Source organism: Xenopus laevis, chromosome 4L (genome assembly GCF_017654675.1).
Source record: "Xenopus laevis strain J_2021 chromosome 4L, Xenopus_laevis_v10.1, whole genome shotgun sequence".
Lineage (NCBI taxonomy): Eukaryota > Metazoa > Chordata > Amphibia > Anura > Pipidae > Xenopus > Xenopus laevis.
Genome location: NC_054377.1, coordinates 154,719,234 through 154,739,454, shown reverse-complemented (window position 1 = coordinate 154,739,454; position 20,221 = coordinate 154,719,234). Strand labels below are relative to the sequence as shown.

General features: G+C 45.5%; 8 non-coding genes and 9 pseudogenes across 8 annotated transcripts; all 17 read left to right on the top strand.

Moving 5' to 3' along the window:
* The first annotated feature begins 1,763 nt into the window (after positions 1 to 1,763).
* Positions 1,764 to 1,882, top strand: LOC121403389 (annotated as a pseudogene).
* A 93-nt stretch (positions 1,883 to 1,975) lies between these two features.
* LOC121403378 lies at positions 1,976 to 2,094 on the top strand. The gene has a single exon (XR_005967292.1). It is a non-coding gene; the product is annotated as a 5S ribosomal RNA (ribosomal RNA).
* A 92-nt stretch (positions 2,095 to 2,186) lies between these two features.
* Positions 2,187 to 2,295, top strand: LOC121403457 (annotated as a pseudogene).
* A 92-nt stretch (positions 2,296 to 2,387) lies between these two features.
* On the top strand, positions 2,388 to 2,506 carry LOC121403411 (annotated as a pseudogene).
* A 195-nt stretch (positions 2,507 to 2,701) lies between these two features.
* On the top strand, positions 2,702 to 2,820 carry LOC121403366. The gene has a single exon (XR_005967280.1). It is a non-coding gene; the product is annotated as a 5S ribosomal RNA (ribosomal RNA).
* A 92-nt stretch (positions 2,821 to 2,912) lies between these two features.
* On the top strand, positions 2,913 to 3,031 carry LOC121403371. The gene has a single exon (XR_005967285.1). It is a non-coding gene; the product is annotated as a 5S ribosomal RNA (ribosomal RNA).
* A 92-nt stretch (positions 3,032 to 3,123) lies between these two features.
* LOC121403370 lies at positions 3,124 to 3,242 on the top strand. Its single transcript, XR_005967284.1, has one exon. It is a non-coding gene; the product is annotated as a 5S ribosomal RNA (ribosomal RNA).
* A 195-nt stretch (positions 3,243 to 3,437) lies between these two features.
* LOC121403278 lies at positions 3,438 to 3,556 on the top strand. The gene has a single exon (XR_005967193.1). It is a non-coding gene; the product is annotated as a 5S ribosomal RNA (ribosomal RNA).
* Positions 3,557 to 3,751: 195 nt separating this feature from the next.
* Positions 3,752 to 3,860, top strand: LOC121403456 (annotated as a pseudogene).
* Positions 3,861 to 3,952: 92 nt separating this feature from the next.
* LOC121403424 lies at positions 3,953 to 4,066 on the top strand (annotated as a pseudogene).
* A 395-nt stretch (positions 4,067 to 4,461) lies between these two features.
* LOC121403383 lies at positions 4,462 to 4,580 on the top strand (annotated as a pseudogene).
* Positions 4,581 to 4,672: 92 nt separating this feature from the next.
* Positions 4,673 to 4,781, top strand: LOC121403427 (annotated as a pseudogene).
* Positions 4,782 to 5,175: 394 nt separating this feature from the next.
* LOC121403372 lies at positions 5,176 to 5,294 on the top strand. The gene has a single exon (XR_005967286.1). It is a non-coding gene; the product is annotated as a 5S ribosomal RNA (ribosomal RNA).
* Positions 5,295 to 5,386: 92 nt separating this feature from the next.
* On the top strand, positions 5,387 to 5,495 carry LOC121403467 (annotated as a pseudogene).
* Positions 5,496 to 5,587: 92 nt separating this feature from the next.
* Positions 5,588 to 5,706, top strand: LOC121403413 (annotated as a pseudogene).
* Positions 5,707 to 5,900: 194 nt separating this feature from the next.
* On the top strand, positions 5,901 to 6,019 carry LOC121403167. The gene has a single exon (XR_005967082.1). It is a non-coding gene; the product is annotated as a 5S ribosomal RNA (ribosomal RNA).
* A 93-nt stretch (positions 6,020 to 6,112) lies between these two features.
* On the top strand, positions 6,113 to 6,231 carry LOC121403367. Its single transcript, XR_005967281.1, has one exon. It is a non-coding gene; the product is annotated as a 5S ribosomal RNA (ribosomal RNA).
* Positions 6,232 to 20,221: the final 13,990 nt, after the last annotated feature.

Below are 20,221 nucleotides of genomic sequence, written 5' to 3'. Positions count from 1 at the left end.
GCGCTCAGGGAAGCCGCAAAAGAGCCATTTTTTCAAAATTTTCACCCCTTATCATTTTTTTTTTACAACATTTTGCACTTTATTTTTTACACACACGCCCATCAGGTCCAAAAGGCCCAAAGCTGCCGAGCTTCGATCGTCTAACGGGCCACGAGCCACCTGAAAGCGCGCGCGAGTTCCTCCGCTGCATCTCTTGAAGCATATCCTAGCGGCCGGGACTGGTTAGTACCCTCGGATGGAGAGACCGCCTGCGGAATACCGGTGTCGCTTTAGGCTTTTTAGCCGTTGCGCATGTTTTTAACATTCTCGCACTTTATTTTTACAACAGCCCACCCTCCCATCCGGCGTCCAAGGCAGGCCAAAAGTGGTACCCGAGTGGGTGAGTCGCGAGCTCACGTGTCCCACAGCCACCCTGACAAGCGTCCCGATCTCTCGTCTGTTACCATCCCGGAACCCGCTGAGTCCTGGTGCCGGGCATCTGGTTAGTACCCTGGATGGAGAACCGCCTAGCGTAATATCCGGGTGTCGTAAGGCTTTTTAGCGTTGCACAGTTTTTTAACATTTTGGCACTTTATCTTTACACAGCACCTCCCACGGTCTCAAAAGGCCCAAAAAGTGTCGAGCTTCATCGCCGTACGCCACACCACCCTTGAAAGCATCCTGATTTCGGACGATCCAGGGGCCGGGCCTTGTTCTAGTACCTGGGCATGGGAGGACCGCCCTGGCAGTAAAAGTATACGCGTGCCCCACCGTCGCGCGCTGGCTTAGTCCCGTAGGCTGTTTTAGCTTGTGCGTCGATTTTCTTGTATAACATTTTGCATTTTATTCTTTACACACACGACCTCCCAGGTGCCCAACAAAGGCCCAAAGTGCCGAGCTTTCATCGCCTCACGCCACATCCACCCTGAAAAGCGCCCAATCTCGTCTGACTCATCGTGCACGTCAAGGATCCAGGGCCGGGCCTGGTAGAACCTGTGGATGGGGCGAGACCCGCCTGGGAATACCGAGGTGATTCGTAGGCTTTTAGCCGTTGCCATTTTTTAACATTTTCCATGTTTTCACTCTTTTTTTCCACTGCGCGCATGCGTCAGGAAAAGCCGCAAGAGCCATTTTTTTCAATTTTCCCTTTCATTTTTTTTTTAACATTTTGCACTTTATTTTTTACACGAGCACCGCCCACAGGTCCAAAAAGGCCACAGTGCCGAGCCTTCATCGCCTACGGCCACACCACCCTGAAACGCGCCCGATCTTTTCGTCTGATCTCGGAAGCAATCCAGGGCCGGGGGCCTGGTTAGCTACCTGGAGGAGACCGTACCTAGGAATACCGGTGTCGTCCCATAGGCTTTTTAGCCGTTGCCATTTATTTTAAATTTTGCCACTTTATTTTTTACACAGCACCTCCCACGGCGTCCAAAAGGCCCAACAAGTGCAAGCTTTCATCGCCTACGGCCCACACCACCCTGGAAAGCGGCCCGGATCTCGTTCTGATCTCGGGAAGCGATCCAGGCCGGGCCTGGTTAGTTACCTGGATGGGAGACCGCTGGGAATACCGGGTGTCGTTAGGCTTTTTAGCCGTTGCCATTTTTTTAACATGTTCCATGTTTTCACTCTTTTTTTCCATCTGAGCGCATGCGTCAGGAAGCCGCAAAGAGCCATTTTTTCAAAATTTTCACCCTTTCATTTTTTTTTTAACATTTTGCCACTTTTATTTTTTACACAGCACCGCCCACAGGTCCAAAAGGCCCAAAGTGCCGAGCTTCATCGTCTACGGCCACACCACCCTGAAAGCGCCCGATCTCGTCTGATCTCTGAAGCAATCCAGGGCCGGGCCTGGTTAGTACCTGGATGGGAGACCGCCTGGGAATACCGGGTGTCGTAGGCTTTTTAGCCGTTGCCATGTTTTTTAACATTTTGCACTTTATTTTTACACAGCACCTCCCACGGGTCCAAGAGGCCCAAAGTGCCGAGCTTCATCGCCTACGGCCACACCACCCTGAAAGCGCCCGATCTCGTCTGTTCTCGGAAGCGATCCAGGGCCGGGCCTGGTTAGTACCTGGATGGGAGACCGCCTGGGAATACCGGGTGTCGTAGGCTTTTTAGCCGTTGCCATTTTTTTAACATTTTGCACTTTATTTTTACACAGCACCTCCCACGGGTCCAAAAGGCCCAAAGTGCCGAGCTTCATCGCCTACGGCCACACCACCCTGAAAGCGCCTGATTTCGGAAGCGATCCAGGGCCGGGCCTGGTTAGTACCTGGATGGGAGACCGCCTGGGAATACCGGGTGTCGTAGGCTTTTTAGCCGTTGCAATTTTTTTAACATTTTGCACTTTATTTTTACACAGCACCTCCCACGGGTCCAAAAGGCCCAAAGTGCCGAGCTTCATCGCCTACGGCCACACCACCCTGAAAGCGCCCAATCTCGTCTGATCTCGGAAGAGATCCAGGGCCGGGCCTGGTTAGTACCTGGATGGGAGACCGCCTGGGAATACCGGGTGTCGTATGCTTTTTAGCCGTTGCCATTTTTTTTAACATGTTCCATGTTTTCACTCTTTTTTTTCCACTGCGCGCATGCGTCAGGAAGCCGCAAAGAGCCATTTTTTCAAAATTTTCACCCTTTCATTTTTTTTTAACATTTTGCACTTTATTTTTTACACAGCACCGCCCACAGGTCCAAAAGGCCCAAAGTGCCGAGCATCATCGCCTACGGCCACACCACCCTGAAAGCGCCCGATCTCGTCTGATCTCGGAAGCAATCCAGGGCCGGGCCTGGTTAGTACCTGGATGGGAGACCGCCTGGGAATACCGGGTGTCGTAGGCTTTTTAGCCGTTGCCATTTTTTTAACATTTTGCACTTTATTTTTACACAGCACCTCCCACGGGTCCAAAAGGCCCAAAGTGCCGAGCTTCATCGCCTATGGCCACACCACCCTGAAAGCGCCCGATCTCGTCTGATCTCGGAAGCGATCCAGGGCCGGGCCTGGTTAGTACCTGGATGGGAGACCGCCTGGGAATATCGGGTGTCGTAGGCTTTTTAGCCGTTGCCATTTTTTTAACATTTTGCACTTTATTTTTACACAGCACCTCCCACGGGTCCAAAAGGCCCAAAGTGCCGAGATTCATCGCCTACGGCCACACCACCCTGAAAGCGCCCGATCTCGTCTGATCTCGGAAGCGATCCAGGGCCGGGCCTGGTTAGTACCTGGATGGGAGACTGCCTGGGAATACCGGGTGTCGTAGGCTTTTTAGCCGTTGCCATTTTTTTAACATTTTCCATGTTTTCACTCTTTTTTTTCCACTGCGCGCATGCGTCAGGAAGCCGCAAAGAGCCATTTTTTCAAAATTTTCACCCTTTCATTTTTTTTTAACATTTTGCACTTTAGTTTTTTACACAGCACCGCCCACAGGTCCAAAAGGCCCAAAGTGCCGAGCTTCATCGCCTACGGCCACACCACCCTGAAAGCGCCCGATCTCGTCTGATCTCGGAAGCGATCCAGGGCCGGGCCTGGTTAGTACCTGGATGGGAGACCGCCTGGGAATACCGGGTGTCGTAGGCTTTTTAGCCGTTGCCATTTTTTTAACATGTTCCATGTTTTCACTCTTTTTTTTCCACTGCGCGCATGCGTCAGGAAGCCGCAAAGAGCCATTTTTTCAAAATTTTCACCCTTTCAGTTTTTTTTTAACATTTTGCACTTTATTTTTTACACAGCACCGCCCACAGGTCCAAAAGGCCCAAAGTGCCGAGCTTCATCGCCTATGGCCACACCACCCTGAAAGCGCCTGATCTCGGAAGCGATCCAGGGCTGGGCCTGGTTAGTACCTGGATGGGAGACTGCCTGGGAATACCAGGTGTCGTAGGCTTTTTAGCCGTTGCCATTTTTTTAACATTTTGCACTTTATTTTTACACAGCACCTCCCACGGGTCCAAAAGGCCAAAAGTGCCGAGCTTCATCGCCTACGGCCACACCACCCTGAAAGCGCCCGATCTCGTCTGATCTCGGAAGCGATGCCGGGCCTGGTTAGTACCTGGATGGGAGACCGCCTGGGAATACCGGGTGTCGTAGGCTTTTTAGCCGTTGCCATTTTTTTAACATTTTGCACTTTATTTTTACACAGCACCTCCCACGGGTCCAAAAGGCCCAAAGTGCCGAGCTTCATCGCCTACGGCCACACCACCCTGAAAGCGCCCGATCTCGTCTGATTTCGGAAGCGATCCAGGGCCGGGCCTGGATGGGAGACCGCCTGGGAATACCGGGTGTCGTAGGCTTTTTAGCCGTTGCCATTTTTTTAACATTTTCCATGTTTTCACTCTTTTTTTTCCACTGCGCGCATGCGTCAGGAAGCCGCAAAGAGCCATTTTTTCAAAATTTTCACCCTTTCATTTTTTTTTTAACATTTTGCACTTTATTTTTTACACAGCACCGCCCACAGGTCCAAAAGGCCCAAAGTGCCGAGCTTCATCGCCTACGGCCACACCACCCTGAAAGCGCCCAATCTCGTCTGATCTCGGAAGCGATCCAGGGCCGGGCCTGGTTAGTACCTGGATGGGAGACCGCCTGGGAATACCGGGTGTCGTAGGCTTTTTAGCCGTTGCCATTTTTTTAACATTTTGCACTTTATTTTTACACAGCACCTCCCACGGGTCCAAAAGGCCCAAAGTGCCGAGCTTCATCGCCTACGGCCACACCACCCTGAAAGCGCCCGATCTCGGAAGCGATCCAGGGCCGGGCCTGGTTAGTACCTGGATGGGAGACCGCCTGGGAATACCGGGTGTCGTAGGCTTTTTAGCCGTTGCCATTTTTTTAACATTTTGCACTTTATTTTTACACAGCACCTCCCACGGGTCCAAAAGGCCCAAAGTGCCGAGCTTCATTGCCTACGGCCACACCACCCTGAAAGCGCCCGATCTCGTCTGATTTCGGAAGCGATCCAGGGCCGGGCCTGGATGGGAGACCGCCTGGGAATACCGGGTGTCGTAGGCTTTTTAGCCGTTGCCATTTTTTTAACATTTTCCATGTTTTCACTCTTTTTTTTCCACTGCGCGCATGCGTCAGGAAGCCGCAAAGAGCCATTTTTTCAAAATTTTCACCCTTTCATTTTTTTTTTAACATTTTGACTTTATTTTTTACACAGCACCGCCCACAGGTCCAAAAGGCCCAAAGTGCCAAGCTTCATCGCCTACGGCCACACCACCCTGAAAGCGCCCGATCTCGTCTGATCTTGGAAGCGATCCAGGGCCGGGCCTGGTTAGTACCTGGATGGGAGACCGCCTGGGAATACCGGGTGTCGTAGGCTTTTTAGCCGTTGCCATTTTTTTAACATTTTGCACTTTATTTTTACACAGCACCTCCCACGGGTCCAAAAGGCCCAAAGTGCCGAGCTTCATCGCCTACGGCCACACCACCCTGAAAGCGCCTGATCTCGTAAGCGATCCAGGGCCGGGCCTGGTTAGTACCTGGATGGGAGACCGCCTGGGAATACCGGGTGTCGTAGGCTTTTTAGCCGTTGCCATTTTTTTAACATTTTGCACTTTATTTTTACACAGCACCTCCCACGGGTCCAAAAGGCCAAAAGTGCAGAGCTTCATCGCCTACGGCCACACCACCCTGAAAGCGCCCGATCTCGTCTGATCTGGGAAGCGATCCCGGGCCGGGCCTGGTTAGTACCTGGATGGGAGACCGCCTGGGAATACCGGGTGTCGTAGGCTTTTTAGCCGTTTCCATTTTTTTAACATTTTCCATGTTTTCACTCTTTTTTTTCCACTGCGCGCATGCGTCAGGAAGCGGCAAAGAGCCATTTTTTCAAAATTTTCACCCTTTCATTTTTTTTTAACATTTTGCACTTTATCTTTTACACAGCACCGCCCACAGGTCCAAAAGGCCCAAAGTGCCAAGCTTCATCGCCTACGGCCACACCACCCTGAAAGCGCCCGATCTCGTCTGATCTCGGAAGCGATCCAGGGCCGGGCCTGGTTAGTACCTGGATGGGAGACCGCCTGGGAATACCGGGTGTCGTAGGCTTTTTAGCCGTTGCCATTTTTTTAACATTTTGCACTTTATTTTTTACACAGCACCTCCCACGGGTCCAAAAGGCCCAAAGGGCCGAACTTCATCGCCTACGGCCACACCACCCTGAAAGCGCCCAATCTCGTCTGATCTCGGAAGCGATACAGGGTCGGGCCTGGTTAGTACCTGGATGGGAGACCGCCTGGGAATACCAGGTGTCGTAGGCTTTTTAGCCTTTGCCGTTTTCAAAGTTGAATTTTTTCAAAATTTATTGCCCCATCTTGCCCCTTTTGAGCACATGCATGCCCATGCGAATTCTCCAAGATCAGAGTAGGGAGGTTTGACCTTCCCAATGTGTGTGTGACCCTATTTCTGACTGGGCCCCGTGTGTGAATTTCCATGTCATGTATTTTCCTCTTCTCATTAGCCTCGCTCTACTCTCCTCCGACCTCCTCTGGTAAGTCTTCTATATTATATATATTATTAATATATTACATTATACTGTATATTTCTACACGACTAGGTGGGGGCAAAACTAGGGGCAATGTTCTAGTTACTATGGAGACAGCCAAGAAAGATTGGTCCCAGCCAAACAATATCAACCCAATTCAGGATGGCAGTGCCAAAACATAATGGTAAAGGTTGGTCAGAGCTTTGGTATCACTGAATGTGAGGCCCAAGGAATATACCAGGACTGAGTAGAAGACTTAATCCCCAACCATAGTCTCCATAGCAACATAGCAGGTAAGTTTGGAAGAACACAAGTCCCAAGTCACTTACCCCTATTTCTGTATTTAACCCTGTTTCTACTCTTCAGCTCCATCTCACCTTTTCTACAATATAAATGTATTTGCAGTGGACTCAGACCCCCATTTGATTATCCAGGTCCCTGAGAAGAAAGAGACTCCTGGGGTGGTGCTGAACATTGTGTCCGACCCAGAATTAGGTAAGTCACTGCTGGGCGCTGGGTTGGCTTTGCCCAATTACAATAGGAAGAGACAAGCAATAAATGAGCCAATCAGATTGTCTCTTTCTGCCAGGAAATGTATCGAAGTTTTTTTAATGTGCCTAGAGTTTAAATAACATAAAATAATATAATACATAATATAAACCCTCAGTCCCTGGGACTCCCTGCTGCCATGGATTATGCTTCCCCTATAGTTTCACCCTTATTTACTAAAATGGGAAACGAGCAAAAATCCCCACAATATATTTGAGCTCTGATTTACAAAGGGGTGGGGGGAGTGATTTTGGGCACTCAGGGTCTTGCAGTGCCAATGTCATGTCATTTAAACACATGAGTCGGGGTTCACTAGTGGGCACAGGGTTCCCTAACTTCAGACCTGTGTTGTCCCCCCGGGAAGGTGTCCCCACTGTATTTACAATGTGTCTCCCCAGGAATCGCTGTGAATGGAGAACTGATTGGGAACAAGAAGTCCGCGAATGTGACGTCCAATGAAACGTATTTTGGGAAAATGGGAATTGTCAGTTGGAAACTGGATGTGAGGATTGAGGTGACGATGGAGGGGGTCACTGTACTGATTGGGGCAAAGAAGAGGGCGCTGATCTGGCAGCAAGATGTGACAGTCACTGGGGAGGGGTAGGTTGGCATTTGGCCTGCAGCCACCAAGGCATTCTGGGAAATTCATAAACTATTTATTTGGTCCTAAGAAAACCAAATTGTCTGTCAATATTAAGCTTTCCCATTAAAATAGTGTATTGATTTCTGATGCTGGTGATGGAATGGGGCAGGTTAAAATAAAATAAGGGGTCCCTTGTGGGACATATACTTTACTGTGGATTAGAAGTGAAAACCTGGAATAAAGGCACTGGATTTGGTTCTCGTAGGACCAAAGATCTGGTTTTTGCATCACTTTTGCACACTCAGCCCGTCCTGTTGAGTGGACTCTCCAAGCAGCATTGCAGTTGGTCACTTTCTATAGTTCACCTCACTTCAGCATGCTGGGGAATTGCCTGGCCATGAGGCTGCTCTTACTTGGGCCACACTGGGCTCTTTACACACAATTGTACCTGCGCACCCAGAATATGTGATAATTACTTAGGGCTCCCCATATCCCCTACACTGAAGTTTATCTGCCCCCCCCCATACATTCTTGCACATTCAGATTCAGCTGGTTCCTCACAGTCACTGTCCCAGCCCTAAGGTAGAAGCTACAGAGTTACATGGTATTAGTTACCCTTTAATTCCCCTGCAGTATCTGTGTTTCCCCATTATGGTTTAACCCTGTGTGTGTCTGTCTGTAGCTTTTCTCTGCTGGGGAACAAGAAGAAGAGCCTGCGGCTCTCCATGGGGGCGGGGACACATTCATTACCCTCCTTCATAAATTCCGCATGAATCACCCCCTGCACAGAGCCTTTTTGGGGTTCTACACGCTGAACAGTCAGAAATTCTCTGAGCGAGTGCACGGCCTGCTGGGTAAGGGCCTGATTTGGGCACAAACCTGGGCAGGTGTTGCCATTTAGTCATGAGTATAACGAGGTTGCTGGGAGTTGCACTGCAGTAATGTGACCCCAGTCACTGTAATAATTTCTCCCCAATGCTGAGCACTGAGTCATCAACCCCCCAATAAACAGGTGTGTCTATAAAGATGTTACAGTGCCCCCTTCAGGCTCATTAGTTAATGACACGCTAGAGACACGCCCCTGAGGTTCTGCACCCCTTTCTCACCCCCCACTCAATATTGCCCCTTTACTATGAGCTTTGGGGAGCAAACCAATCACGAGAGCCAATTGCAACCACTCATTGGCTTTTCCATTCTTTTTCCCAAGGACAATTTTAACATGGAGTCGACTATGACAATTCCAACAGTCACAAAAACCCGATGCCGCGATGAGAGGGAAAGATTCGCCGCTGACGGTTACACCGTATGAGGGAAAATCCCACGCAGTCATTCTGATTGGCTACGGATGCATTAACCCCTGAGGAGCCGGGATCCCTGAAGGTGGTGATATTGGAAATGGGAGGAGTTTGATAAATGTAGGAAATAACAGAGCTTCATTATATCTCATGATACCATTGGGTCGGTATAATTTCTACATATTCCCTGCTGTTTGCACTTTATTATATGTTATTATATGAGCTAATGGTGCTGCATCAGGTCCAGGATTCATTATAGGGCAGAGGGATAGGAAGTCACCCCTACATAATATAATGGAACTTTCCGCAGTGAGTGTCTCTCCCAATGGAATAAATCCCATAATGCATGAGGGATAAACACAGGATTATAGGAATGTTCCCTATTCAGGGGGTGAAGCTTCAGTGCAACCCCCCCATAATAAAGAGTGATCTGTCTCAGTACCCCCTGAATATTATTCCCATTGAATATGGTGCAGCCGGTCAGAAACCCCCATTGTCCCACATGTAACTAAATGTTATAAATGAAGCTTTTTCTTTTTTTTTTTGTATCAATAATTTTTATTGGTTTTCATATTTTTTTCTGATATATTTCTACATATAAAGCCTGCATTATACATTCCACTGCTAATATCACCGCTAGTCGTCTGTACACGGTATATTATTAGTGATGGGCGAATTTCTCCCTTTTCGATTTGCCGGAAAATTCACAAATTTCCCACAAAATTCGCGAAACGGTGAAAAATTCACGAAAAATCGGAAAGTTCACTATTTTTCCTGAACTCTCCGATTAAAGATTTTTCACAAATTTTTCGCCTGCAAATTCGCAAATTTTCCAGCGAAGCATAAAGGAAACTTTTCACAAAAAGATTGTGAAATTTGAAGGTTTTCACAAAAAAATCTTGAAATTTGAAGGTTTTCACAAAAAAATCTTGAAATTTGAAGGTTTTCACAAAAAAATCGGAAAGTTGATGCCGTGAATTTGTGCCAGGCAAATTTGTTCGCCCATCGCTATTTACAAATCTATATCAAAGCTTCATAGAACAGATTTGTGCCAAGTAACTGTTGCCTCTTAGACATTATCATTATCACAATCAAATCTTGGTTGTACACAGAAATAAAGAGCAAATACATTGTGACAAACCAAAATAATATATAATAAAATAAAATATAAACAGATTCTCATTTATTAAGCTATGGATCCATTCTCTATTTCTCACTTATTACAGTAATATTATTGGAATATGATTCTCAATTTATTCTTATAAGGACACCAGGTATTGAGGGAGGAGGGTACAGTGGGATCCATAATCCAGTTATAAATAAAGACTTATACAAAAACTCTGGCTCTGTTTTCGGGGGTAATATTGTGTAGGTAAGGGCCCCCCAAACTGTTCCACAAAGTAGGAAGCACGGAATTTCCAGAAATGTCATTGTACCCTGTAGCTTTAAAGGGGTTGTTTACCTTTAAATTAACTGTTAGTATGATGTAGAGAGGGATATTCTGAGACAATTTGCAATTGGTTTTCAATTTTTATTATTTGTGTTTTTTGACTTATTTAGTTTTTTATTCGGCAGCTCCCCAGTTTGCAATTTCAGACACCTGGTTGCTAGGCTCCAAATTCCCCTAGCAACCATGCATTGATTTGAATAAGAGACTGGAATGTGAATAGGAGAGACCTGAATAGAAAGATGAGGAATAAAAAGTAGCAATAATAGAACATGTGTAGCTTTACAGAGCATTTGTTTTTTAGATGGGGTCAGTGACCCCCATTTGAAAGAGCCAGAAGAAGAAGGCAAATAATTTAAACACTATAAATAATGAAGACAATTGAAAAGTTGCTTAGAATTAGCCATTCTGTAACATACTAACAGTTAACTGAAAGGTGAATCACCCCTTTAAGCTTTCACTGGAGCGAGGGGCCCAAACCATGTCCCCCGTCCGTTATTCGTCCCCCACCCAGACATTACCACGGCCATTATCCATTGAGGCAAGTAGTGTTCCCCTGGCATGTGCCCAGCCCAGACCATCAGCCACATAGGCAAATGCCATTAACAGCCCAGAGGGGTCATTTCCACTGCTCCACCTGTTACACCGCCCCCCAAACTGACACATTGTATATGCTGATATAAGGCTTATGTGCAGCTGCCCCCCCCCATAAAAAAACGTAAATTCCGCAGGCAACTGATCGTATAAAGAATAAATGGTAGAAAAATAAGAATTAATTGTGCGTGAGCCGCCCATGTGATCAGAGTCCATCTGGTTTGATCCTGTATCAACAGCTCTGGGGGTGCTGAACTCTATCCCCCCCCCCGTTATCTCAGTTTGCGTTTGCTCTTAGATGACCTTGTTGCCCTGCGTGGGGGCAGGATCTGTGTAAATACCCAGGAACATCGACTATGAGCTTTTACTCTTTATATTCCCTCCACTGTACAGGGGGGGAGGGGCCACTGCTCCCATCCACCCCCATTCAGATCTGCTCATGGGGCACAAACTGCAATTTCATAGGACAGATAATTGGCATGTGCCATGTTCGACCTTCTGTATTTACCTGTGAATAAAAGACTCAGTGGTTCTGACACAGAAATATATTGGATTCAGCTTCCAGTCACCTGCCGTCATTCAAACTGGAACCCCAGAAAGCCAAATAGACACAAAGCAGCCCCCCGAAAGGTCAAATAACACCCCAACTGCAGTTTTGAGTGTAAAAGTGCATTTGTCTAAAGGTGAAGGTTGGGGCATGTGACCCTCGCACATCTAGGGACAGACAGTGGCATACACAGAAGGACAAACAGAACCAATAACCCGGCTCATTTGGACCCAGACGTCTGAATGGAAGTGGATGGGATCTGTGGCCCAATGAAAAAACAATGGAGTCACAGTTCCAGGACCAGCTCAGTGAAGGTGCTTGTTGTTGTGCTCAAATAAATTCTCAATAACTAACATAGAAGATGGTAATTAAATGTTTAAGTAAAGTGAATGTGAACAAAGCCCCAGGGCCAGATGGAATCCACCCACAGGTACTTGGCAAACTTAAATCTGTTTTAGCCAGGCCTCTCATTTTCTCAGACTCACTTTCATCTGGTATGGTGCCTATGGATTGTAGGAAAGCTGATGGAATTCCAATTTAAAAGGGAATTACTGTCTCAGCCTGGCAATTATAGGCCAGTAAGTCTGACATCTGAGGGGGGGGGCACTCTATATGAAGTTTTGTTAGGGGATAAAAATTGTCTTCTGCAGACGCATGAATAGTCTTGTGCTATTCTTGAACTCATTTTTAGACACTGCCAATGCAATGCCTGTCAAGTCACAACTCCCTGGAACTCCCACAAGAGCCTGCATTACACAGGACTCTCTTTCGTGTGGGCCCTCACTTTAGGAAGGGGTTCCACACTGATTAAGTGCACACCGAGATCTTAGGTGCCACTCATTCTTAACACAGTTAACTGCTTATTAGCTGGAGCATTCATCAGTCTCTGAAATCAGTCTCTGAAATCAGTCGTCTATGGAATCAGTCTCTGTGTCATGGTCGGCACCTTAAATTCAAAACCGATGCTAAGCACCCTGATCTCGGCTCTTGCTTCCGCCTTTAACAGCTGCCTTTCACCTTGGGAGGAGCCCTCAGCTAATCGGATGCCGCCAGGTCTTATTAAGAGACAGGGCCGAATTTACGTAGTGGGCGCCTCTAGGCCCACTGCCGTTCGTCGCCCCAGTCCCCTCCCCTTTATTCGTGCAAATTTTCATCATCTGTACCAGAGTAATGGGAATTGGCACATGGGTATTTAAAAAATGATTGTATCTCCAGCGCATCCCCAGTGTTTTTGAACCAATGTGGGTGTGATTGGACAGCATGCCTCCCCCCTAAAATCCTGCCGCCCTAGGCCCGGGCCTTGGTGGTCTTTCCAGAGATCCGGGCCTGTTAAGAGAGGAGCCAAGCGAGGGATTCTGAATGAGCAAAGGGGCACGACGGTGCAGCAAAGTCTTTTGGGCAGTCGATCACGGTACAAGGCATAGACAGAAAGTGTAGTCAGATCAGGCCGGGTCAGGGCAGACAGTATTCAACTGGAGTCAGACAGACAAGGGTCAAAGCCGGGGTATCAATCAAGAAGAGTGAAGTCAGGCACGGGTCGGATTACAGAGAGTAGAATAGTCCAGGGCAGCGCCGATCCGCGCCTTTATGCCGCCTGAGGCGGCCTTCCGTTGCCGCCCCGACCCCTCCTCACGGCGCTCACATTTTCTGCGCAGGAGGGGGTCGGGGCGCTGCACGACGCTAGTGCAGAGAGCGCAATTGCGCTCTCTGCACTAGAAGAGCCGAATTTCCGGGTTAAAAACCGGAAATTCGGCTCTTAGTTACCAGGAGCGGCATTTTTGCCGCCCCTGGTAACCAGGGGGGCGCTGCCGCCTGAGGCGAGTGTCTCAACTCGCCTCATTGGTGGAGCGCCCCTGGTCCAGGGGTCAGAATGAGAGAAGACAGGAGAATGAAGACAGGCAGGGGACAAAACATGAATCAGATCACAAACAGGATACAGATTAGCTCCCAGGAACTCACTAGGTGAACCTATAACGGGCAGTGAAGAAATGTATATTGGCCCTTTAAATACATTTGAAATTCACGCCATTGCGTGAAATACAGAAGAAGCGCGCCCTTAGTTAACCGACGCAGAGGAGAGGCGAGGCAGGCGTTCCCGAGGCACCGATGGGTCACCAGGGAGGCAAGTTGTTACACTCTGAAATCAAGCTGCTTTCTTTCTGTAGTCTCAATAATTAGGCACAGGCAGGGCATTAACAACAGGCAGGAGCAGTACTCACTAGCAAGTGTCCACTCCCCAGAGTACAGTAGCCCTGGAATCTCTCTATCCCTGAACCTCTCCACTCCAATTGGGGTGACCCCACTGCTCTTCTGACTCCCACCCCTAATCTCTCCAGTGGTTCCTATCTACTCACTCCTTCCTCATTCTCTGCTGAACCTCCTCCAGCAAGTGGGGTTGAAAGAGACAGAAGCTCCTGCTGTACAAGACTAGGGTCACCTGATACCCCAGACCCATAGAGAAGTAAGAGACAAAGCTGGACACATAAACTCATACCTTTTGCTCTTATACTTTTCTAATACACAGGACTCTCCTCTGCTGAGCAACAATGGATCCCCTGCAAAGAAACACATTGAGGCACAACTGCAAGAAAGTGCATTGAAACCTGGGTTCTGTCACTCACGGTACAGATTATTCACTGATAACGTGTCAGTCTGAAACCCAACTGGTCCCATCACCAAATATTTAAAGGGTTGTTCACCTTTTAATTAACTGTTATTAAGATGTAGAGAGAGATATTCTGAGACAATTTGCAATTGGTTTTCATTTTTTATTATTTGTGGTTTTTGACTTATTTAGCTTTTTATTCAGCAGCTCTCCAGTTTGTAATTTCAGTTGTCTGGTTACAAGGGTCCAAATTCCCCTAGCAACCATGCAGTGATGTGAATAAGAGACTGGAATATGAATAGGAGAGGGACTGAATAGAAAGATGAGGAATAAAAAGTAACAATAACAATACATTTGTAGCCTTACAGAGTATTTGTTTTTTTAGATGGGGTCAGTGACCCTCATTTAAAAGCTGGAAAAAGTTGCGGAAGGCATTTAATTAAAAAACTGAAAAAAAAAGGAAGACCAATTGGAAAGTTGCTTAGAAATGACAACTCAAACTTATTTTTCTTTTAATTGAGGGGCTATTCCTTTACCCAGGCCTGGATTTAAATACTGTGCACCCCTAGGCCACCCACTTCCTTGCACCCCGCCCATCCCCCAGCCCCACTACCCCAACTGCTCCCATCACCCTCCGACCACCACTGCCGCCATCCACTCCTTGAGGAAGAATTAATAATGACTAATGTAAATAGAGACAAATGCTGCTGAGATTAATATAAGGCCCACTCCCCAAAAAATGGGTTTTTATTTGATAATATTTAACTGGGGCACAAGGCAATGTCAGTGATTAACAAAACAAGGGGCACATCTCTGCTGGATGTCGGAACATTAGAGGCAAAAGGATCTGATTTAAGATAAAAACTGTACATTGACATTATCTGACTTTTATCTGCTGATAATAAAAATATGCTCAATAAAAGAAAAACATGCTTCTGAGCAACTTTCCAATATACATTCCTTACATATATTCTCTGGTTTATACGTTATGGGGCCCATTTACTTAGCTCGAGTGAAGGAATAGAATAAAAAAAACTTAGAATTTCTAATGTTTTTTTTGGCTACTTCGACCATCAAATGGGCTACTTTGACCTTCGACTACGACTTCGAATCGCACGATTCGAACAAAAAATCGTTCGACTATTCGACCATTCGAAAGTCGAAGTACTGTCTCTTTAAAAAAAACTTCGAACCCCTACTTCGCCACCTAAAACCTACCGAAGTAAATGTTAGCCTATGGGGAAGGTCCCCATAGGCTTTGGAACAATTTTTAGGTCGAAGAAAAATCGTTCGTTCGATGGATTAAAATCCTTCTAATCGAACGATTCGAAGGATTTAATCGTTTTATTGTTTTTTAATTTTTCGTTCGATCAAACAATTTTTCGTTCGATCAAACTATTTGCGGTAAATCCTTCGACTTCGATATTCGAAGTCGAAGGATTTCAATTCGGCAGTCGAATATCGAGGGCGTGGTTATGTGACTGACATCATAAGTGGGTGTGGTTATGTGACTGACATCATAAGTGGGCGTGGTTATGTGACTGACATTGGTCAGTGTTAGTGACAACACAATGGATCGTGTGTGGATAATCAGTGAGGTGCCGCCAATCATCAGTCAAATTCAAATGAAGTGACGTGCTTGTGAAGGGCAGGGAAAAATGCCCTAAAGTGAATAAAAGCAACAGAAGATCTTAATATGAGATCACAGATAACACGTTCCCTTACCTCTGTGGGTAGGGCTGTCAGCCTCTTTGTGTTTATGATATATATCGCCTCCAATGCAGATACGGTAAAAACGTAACTAGACGCAGGAGCTGACAAGCGTGCCCAAATCTGCTTTAGCCCTTCTCATAAGTCCGATATAGTTCCGCAACAGGTCCGCCCCATTCCCTGTCCTTCACAATCACGTCACTTCATTTGAATTTGACTGATGATTGGCGGCACCTCACTGATTATCCGCACACGATCCATTGTGTTTAGTGATGGGCGAATTTGCGCCGTTTCGCGAAATTCTCGAAACGGCGAAAAATTCGCGAAATCACGCCGGCGTCTCGTTTTTGACGCCGGCGACCGTTTTTGATGCCGGCGCCAGTTTTTGGCGCCGGAGTCCGTTTTTTATTCGCTGGTGGCGAATCGCGCAAATTCGCCGCGAATTCGCGCCTGGCGAATAAATTCGCCCATCACTAATTGTGTTGTATGTCACTAACACTGACTAATGTCAGTCACATAACCACGCCCACTTATGATGTCAGTAACATAACCACGCCCACTTATGATGTCACTGGCGCTGTTTGGCGCCGTTTTTGCAATTTGTATATATATATATATGTATATATATAATGTATATAATATAAATGTTTATGTTCACCTTAGGCTCTGCCCTTCCTGATGACGGCTCGAGTCTAAGAGCCGAAACGTTGAATAAACCCACTTTTTCTTTCATCACTAAAGACCTATGAGTGCGGACTTCTTTTTGCTTAATTATATATATATATATATACTAAACAAGTTAGCCCCAGTACTCTCAATATATAACCCACTGAAAAAATATTCTTGCACAACTGAACTGTAACTTTCTTAAAAAAAGACACTTTTAGTTACAAAGTTTGTACAAAGTATACGTAAGCTGACGCGCCCCATCATGCGTCAGTCCTATATATATATATATATATATATATATATATGTGTATTGAAAGTAGTGTCTGCCCCTTTCTCTGCACTGCTGGTTCAGACTGTTGATACAATGTAAGACATGGCAGCTGACTAACAGACTGGGCTTTGCTGCTGGGGAACCAAGACTTTTGCAACATTGTATAAAAAGTATCCAGTAATCAGGAGTTAAGTCAATGCTGCTTTCAATAACATTGTTTTTACTAATAACTTTAAATGCCCTGACACTGTTTAATAAATGTAAATTGGAAAGTTGCTTAGAATTATTTTTTTTTTAATTAGGCACATTTTTATTTTTCACTTGACTTTCCCTTTAGGGCTTTTTTAAAACAAGAATTTGGAAGCGGATCTACAGGTTTCTTCTGATCCTGATGACTGGGCTAAACACAGAAAGACTTATTTGCTTTTCATGCTGTCAATCACAAAAAAAACCTGGAGGCGGGACTACTCATGGCCTGTCAGGCAGTATCCTGAATAAAGTATGTGCATGTCTCATAAGCTGCCCATAGACGCAAAGATTCGTACGAATCATCATACGATTGGACTTTCCCCATCTCCCGACCCTCCACTAACCATTCAGATCAAAGTCTTACCAGTCAGATGAAATAAAGTAGTAAAAGAACAGATCAGCCAATGTTCTGCCCCTGACAGTAATCGTATGATACTTATGTCTGACAACACTAGTGACAGTCTCCCACTGAAAATCGTACGATCGGCAATACACGCAGAGATATTATCGGCAGCCGACAGAAATTTTCTAACCTGTCCCATCGACCAAACGACCGATCTCCGCCGTACCAAAAAATGTTGGGACTCTCCACACACGGTCCGAAAATCGTACGAATCCTCGTTTCGTAGGATCGGATCTTTGCGTCTATGACCAGCTTTACACTGTTTAAGGGTCTGGTCACACAGGCAGATTTGGGGAGATTAGTCACCAGCCGACAAATCTCTTCTTCTTCGTGGCGACTAATCTCCCCCCGATCTGCCTTCCTCTGCCTTCCGCCGGCTTAAATGTAAATCGCCTGGGGGCAGGCACATGGAACGCTTCATTTTCTGAAGTCGCCCGTAATTGCCTCACGAGGAAACTTCGGGCAACTGCAGAAAACAACGTTTTCTGAATCTGCCCGTGGGGCCAGACCCTTAAAGGGAGAATCAAGACCATGACCAGGGTTAATACATTTTATTAAGAGTAAGAGACATTTTTTGTGCAGTTTGTTACCTGTATAGAGTGTAGTGCACCCGTAGCTGGGCCTGAGTAATGTGTTGCACTTCACACTTTATTCGACATAATATTCTGCACCATAGAATCCATTTTGCGCTTCCCTATAGAGATTTGCTTTAAAATAATTCTCAACAGTGAGGAGGTGGGGGGGTTTGGCTGGGTGGGGGGGCCGGTGGTGTGTGGGGGGCCCCTGAGGTGACACAAATCAACACAAATGTTACTTACCAAGTGTATCTGTTCCCATTCAGTATAATGTGAGAAAACCTAAGCACTGGGAGTGAGTGTAGGATCCATGTCCTCAGCTTAATTAGCGATTGGCAAAACCAGCAGCAGCAACAATCAAACATTTTCTTGAATTTTGATAATGTTGTTTTGTCTGTATTTTTATTTTTTTTATTTAAGTTTTCATTCCTACAATACAGTATAGTACAGCTGTTGTGTATGTCTTTCAATAACACATAAACAATACGTAAAACATTTGTATTCAGGAGACAAAAATAAACAAACAATTTTAACTAAACTTACCCGATAAAGGAGAAGTCAACTTTTCATTTATCATTATCTCCATTATACGGGCCTTTAGCTTTGGTATGGAGAGAAACGGAGTCTGTCCCGATTTGGCAATTAGTTGTTTGGCTGCTGTGAATATAACGTAATTCGTTTACTTGATATGCCATAATATTAGGAATCCATTGGTTAAATAAGTCAACCCAGGGGCTTTTCTAATAAGATCAATAGAATCAATTATGCCAAAGACCCTTGACCAGTACATTTGCTCTAGAGGACGTTGCCACTATATTGAGCCATCGTTTCTTCCTCACCACAATTACTAAAACAGCCAGAGGATTGTGTTGAGAGCATTTCGTGTCAGAGTGAAGGGGTTAAATACCAAAGGGTAAGTATCTTATAGGAGGTTTCAACTTGGCACAAATTGATGGAACATTTAATGGTTCCTTCCCACATCTTCTGCCAAAGCTTTCAGATCAAAGGTTTGACAGAATTCCTGCTCCCAAGTTTCTATATACAGTAGAATTGAGGAGTCTTATTGGTTTGTGACATTAGGAAATTATGTAAATGGGAACAAGTTTATAAACTGTTACAGGACAATTTTATGGCACAGGTTGTTGAGGAGCCAACCAGAAAAAATGCTATTGTGGATCTAGTGATCTCTAATGAGCCAGAACTTATAGCAAATGTGCAAGTCATTGAACCCCTGGGTAATAGTGACCATAATGTTATATCATTTAATGTCTGGTGCAAAAAACTAATATATACTGGGGCAAAAAAACCAGGAATTTCAGAAAAGCTAATTTTAGTGCCTTGAGGGCTGCCCTACAGAGTATTGATTGGGGCATTAGGTTTTCAGCTAAAAACACAGAACAGAAATGGTTGTCCTTTAAAATGATATTAAGTCATTACTGTTCTCTATTTATTCCCTTAAGGACTAAACGTAGAAGCTCTAAGAATCATCCTGTGTGGCTTAATATAGAAGTAAAGAAGTTAATGGGAAAGAAGAGAAAGGCATTTAATAACTACAAATCTGTAGGGACAGAAGCTGCATTTAATGAATATAAACACTGTAATAAATGTTGTAAATCAGCAATCCGGAAGGCTAAGAAAAGAAATGAAGAGTTAATTGCGGTGGAGGTGAAAACTAACCCTAAAAAGTTTTTTAAATATATTATTGTAAAAAGATGCAGGTTGAGAGTGTTGCTCCATTAAATAATGGTACCAGTATGGTTGTAACAGATACAGATAAGGCAAATGTGTTAAATCAGTTCTTTTCTTCAGTGTATACAATAGAGGAGTGTGAGTTCCCAGGCTCACTTTATAGCTGCACTAATGGCTCAGCTCAATCTAGTCAGTGGCTGACTCAGGATATGATTCATAAAGCTTTAATACAAATTAATGTAAACAAGGCTCCAGGGCCTGATGGCATACACCCCCGGGTTCTAAGAGAGATTAGTTCAGTTTTAGACCAGCCCCTATTTCTGATTTTCTCAGATTCACTTTCATCTGGTATGGTGCCTATGGATTGGAGAAAAGCTGATGTCATTCCAATATATAAAAAGGGATTACGATCTCAGCCTGGCAATTATAGGCCAGTAAGTCTGACATCTGTGGTGGGCAAATTATTTGAAGGCTTGTTAAGGGATCACATTCAGAATTTTGTCCTAGTGAATGGCAGTATAAGCAGCAATCAGCATGGCTTTATGAAGGATAAGTCATGTCAGACTAATTTGGTACATTC